The 4795-nt window shown below is 48.3% G+C and overlaps 1 non-coding gene across 1 annotated transcript; it reads left to right on the forward strand.

Annotated features, from left to right (window-relative positions):
* The first annotated feature begins 4347 nt into the window (after window positions 1-4347).
* Window positions 4348-4484, forward strand: LOC132007882 (U4 spliceosomal RNA). The gene has a single exon (XR_009401443.1). It is a non-coding gene; the product is annotated as a U4 spliceosomal RNA (small nuclear RNA).
* The last annotated feature ends 311 nt before the right edge of the window (window positions 4485-4795 follow it).

Below are 4795 nucleotides of genomic sequence, written 5' to 3' on the forward strand. Positions count from 1 at the left end.
GGGCGCCTGGGTGGCTCAGTGGGTTAAGCCTCTGCCTTCGCCTCGGGTCATGATCTCAGGGTCCTGGGATCGAGCCCTGCATCGGGCTCTCTGCTCAGCGGGGAGCCTGCTTCCTCCTCTTCTCTCTGCCTGCCTCTCTGCCTACTTGTGATCTCTCTCTGTCAAATAAATAAACAAAATCTTAAAAAAAATTTTATTTTTGGAAGAGAGAGGGAGCATAAGCAGAGGGAGCAGCCTGCAGAGGGAGAAGCAGGCTCCCCGCTGAGCAGGAAGCCTGATATGGAACTGGATCCCAGGACCCTGTGATCATAACCTGAGCCGAAGTACCCAGGTACCCTGCCACCCATGCACACTCTTTTGTTTCTTAAGGACTTATTTATCTTTTTTAGAGAGAGAGAGAAAGCACTCGAGTAGGAGGGGCAGATGGAGAGAGAGAAAAAGTGCTCAGTCAGTGGCTCAGTTAGTTAAGCGTCTGTCTTTGGCCCAGGTCATGGTCCCAGGGTCCTGGGATCAGGCTCTCTGCCCGGCATCAGGCTCTCTGCTCAGTGGGGAGCCTGCATCACCCTCTGCCAGCAGCTCCCCCTGATTGTGCGCTTGCTCTCTCTCTCTCTCTCTCTCTCTGTCAAATAAATGAAATCTTTAAGAAAATGAATAAATAAGGGAAACCGCTTTTATTTTTTAAGATTTTATTTATTTATTTGACAGAGAGAGATCACAAGTAGGCAGAGAGAGGAAAGGAAGGGAGGGGAGCAGAGAGCCCAGTGCGGGGTCGATCCCAGGACCCTGGGATCATGACCTGAGCTGAAGGCAGAGGCTTTAACCCACTGAGCCACCCAGGCGCCCCAGGGAAACAGCTTTGAATGCCAGAAGAGTAAGATGTGTTTTTGGTAAGAGAAGGTATGGGGAATGGAGATGCATTTTTTTTTTAAAGATTTTATGTATTTCTTTGACAGAGAGAGATCACAAGTAGGCAGAGAGGCAGGCAGAGAGAGAGAGAGAGAGGAGGAAGCAGGCTCCCTGCTGAGCAGAGAGCCCGATGCGGGACTCGATCCCAGGACCCTGAGATCATGATCCTAGCCTAAGGCAGCGGCTTAACCCACTGAGCCACCCAGGCGTCCCTGAAAGGGAATTTTAATGTATGATCAAGCTGACTAAGAGTAAAGTGAATTTATTTTAAAATAAGTGTTAATATCAAAAGTATGTGGGGGAATTAGGGGCCCAGAAATCCATACAAACAAACCTTGTTAAACTCACCTTTACCCCCTGTCTTTTCAGTTTTTAAGATTCATGGTTTCTTTGTATAAAAAAATAGAAAAGCTGCTGCTTGCTCCCCTGCTTGATCCCTTCCTCGGATCTCCATGTTTCCCCGCGTATCTGCAAAAATTCAACGACATCTGCGCTTCTCTCCTGTTCATCTGTCTGATGTCAGTTTCCTTCTTAAAGCCAGCTCCAGATCCAAAGAGAGTAGAAGACAGTGCCTAGCCCCCACCCCCACCCCCCCCCCCCCCCCCCATCTGGGGGACCACCCCCCCCGAAAAACACCCCCGCACCTGCAAAAAAAAAAAAAAAAAAAAAAAAAAAAGGTGGGTGAGCTGGGTGGAAACTAGATGGAGAAAGTCGTTTGGAGGCCACAGCCAAGTCTGGGCGAAGAAGGTGGGGCCCCGGGCAGAAAGGAGGGGATGGGCGCATCTGAGAATTGTCAGCGTGATCCATTCACAATATCCCCTCCACAGGAACTCACAGGAGACCTGTGTTTCAGGAAGCAGCTCTGATCCGGCGCTGAGAATTTCCAGTGGCCCCTTACAATGTAAAAGTAGCCCAGACCTGGTATGGATAAGCAAATGACTCTACCCTCAAAGGGACTTGCATTTCAATGCCCTTCGGGGTTTAGCGCAGCGCGGGGAGAGAACGGATGACATCCCTCCCCAGGAACCCCTCGTTGGCATTCACTCTTGGAAGCAGTGCTGATCTGACCCTTAGAGTTTCCAAGGGCTTCCCTTAAAATTTAAAAGTACCTGAGACCTAAGGGGACTTGCATCTCATCCCAATGTCCTTTTATTTTATTTTTTAAATTTTATTTTATTTTTTCATTGTTCCAAGATTCATTGTTTATGCACCACACCCAGTGCTCCATGCAAGACTTACCCTCCTCAATACCCACCACCAGGCTCTCCCAAACCCCCCACCCCCCCTCCCTTCCAAAACCCTCAGTTTGTTTCTCAGAGTCCACAGTCTCTCATGGTTCACCTCCCCTTCCAATTTCCCCCAACTCCCTTCTCCTTTCTATCTCCCCATGTCCTCCATGTTATGCTCCAAAAATAAGTGAAACCATATGATAATTGACTCTCTCTGCTTGACTTATTTCATGCAGCATCATCTCTTCCAGTCCTGCCCATGTTGCTACAAAAGTTGGGTATTCATCATTTCTGATGGAGGCATCATACTCCATAGTGTATATGGACCATATCTTCCTTATCCATTCGTCCGTTGAAGGACATCTTGGTTCTTTCCACGGTTTGGCGACCGTGGCCGTTGATGCTATAAACATTGGGATACAGATGGCCCTTCTTTTCACGACATCTGTATCTTTGGGGTCAATACCCAGGAGTGCAATAGCAGGGTCATAGGGAAGCTCTATTTTTAATTTCTTCAGGAATCTCCACACTGTTCTCCAAAGTGGCTGCACCAACGTGCATTCCCACCAACAGTGTAGAGATGGGTCCCCTTTCCCCACATCCTCGCCAGCACACGTTGTTTACTGTCTTGTCAATGTCTTTTAAAGGAAGGGAGTACTTTGTTGGCTTCCTGGCCAAGCAAACCAGTGATCAACACTGCCCTGGGCCTGGTGACAGGACACTCTAGAGCCCTCCCAAGCCTCTTCAGCCTGGAAAAGTCTTTTTCTCTCTTTCCCTTTCTTCCTTTGAAAAAAGAGGCTTGACTACTGCCCGACATTCTGCACAAAAGCAACTCCAATTGTACTGAAAATGTAAAAATAAAAGACAAAACAACAAAGCTTGTAGAAGACAAGGAGAGAATATCTTCATGGTCTTGGGGTTGGACAAGATTTCTTAAGCACAGGAAGCACTGACCATAGGGAAAATGGTGGGAAGTGAGCGTTTTCTGAGCAAGGCACGGAGAGTTACCATTTCATGGAGAGTCCCTTACCTGCAGGTGAGTACTTTGCTTCAGGTGTTTTCTGAGGTGTGTTGCCCCCCGGGCGCTTTGGCTGTGTTCTTTTTTTTTTTTAGAAGAGGGGAGGGGCAGAGGGAGAGAGAAAATCCCCAGCGAGCTCCCTGCCGCCGCACACACGGAGCCTGACTTGGGGCTCTGTCTCAGGACCCTGAGATCATGACCTGAGCTGAAGTCAAGAGTGGCTGCTCAGCTGACTGAGCCCCCTGGGCGCCCCTGCTTTGCTATGTTCTTTGCCTTTTAACTTCATGTTTCCCCTAAGCGGATTCTGTTCCATGTCCTGCTGATGTTCCTGGAGTCCCATAGTCCTTGCCGTGTGCAATGGATATAGGTTCCCACCTCACAGAGCGCTGTACTTAGCCGAAACGCACTGGTCTTACCTGGGAAATGCTATCGTGAGGCCAGCCCCCTCTTGTTTCTGTATACCTGTCTCCTGTGGCTTCTGTACAAATTCTAACTGCTTTGTCAGACCCTTAACCTTGGCGTGGGGCCATTTTGCTGAAAATGGAGCTGGTAGAGGGTTTGCGTGCACCTCACTGATTTTGTGAGATCACTGGAGGAGTCGAAGCACTGTCTCTCACCCCCATATTCCCACATTTGTGCTCGGTTTTAACAGAGCAAGTGTGGAATTTTATCAAATCCTTATCAGCACCTACTGATGGGAATCCTGGGTAAGGATTTCCTGATGCTGAACTCCCCTTGTATTTACAGACTGGACCCTACTTGGTCATACGTCGTACCTTATTCTTTTGCTATATGGCTGTAGTCTTGTTTATTTTTACTTAGGAATGTTTGCACTTGTATTCAAAAGTGAGAGTTGTCTGTCCATAGGTTTTCTTCTGTACTCTCTCTCTTTTTAAAGATTTATTTTTTTTATAAAGATTTTATTTATTTGACAGAGATCACAGGTAGGCAGAGAGGCAGGCAGAGAGGGGAGGGGGAAGCAGGCTCCCCGCTGAGCAGAGAGCCCAATGCAGGGCTCCATCCCAGGGCCCTGACACCGTGACCTGAGCCGAAGGCAGAGGCTTTAACCCACTGAGCCACCCAGGCGCCCCAATAATTAAAATCTTCTTTAAAAATACTTTAAAACCATGTAAAGAAGGGGAATCAACTCAAATGCCCATTGACAGATAAATGGATACATGAATGTGGTCCATCCACACAGTGAAATGCCATTTGGCCAATGAGGTTTATCTGTGACACAATCATTGCTAATTGAAAACTTCTCCCAGTACCCCGCAGTGACAAATTGAGATAGAGCTGGCATTGGCAATTTTTGACAGTCTCTATGGAGACTGAATGACTGATGGCGGGGCGCCTGGGTGGCTCAGCTGGTCATGATCCCGGGGTCCTGGGATCGAGCCCTGCATCCGGCTCCCTGCTCTGTAGGGACACCTGCTTCTCTCTCTCTCTCTGCCTGCTGCTCCCCCTGCTTGTGCTCTCTCTCTCTCTCAGATAAATAACGAAAGAAATAAATAAAATATGAAAAAAAAATTGATTGATGGGACATTTCCTCCTCGAGGAACAGTCACCCTTACTTACCTAGGAGTACAGCCTGGAGGCCTCCCACAGCAGAGGAAGTTGCCTACCTCCTTCCTCAGGGAGT

The sequence above is a fragment of the Mustela nigripes genome, chromosome X, assembly GCF_022355385.1.
Source record: "Mustela nigripes isolate SB6536 chromosome X, MUSNIG.SB6536, whole genome shotgun sequence".
Taxonomy (NCBI): Eukaryota; Metazoa; Chordata; class Mammalia; order Carnivora; family Mustelidae; genus Mustela; species Mustela nigripes.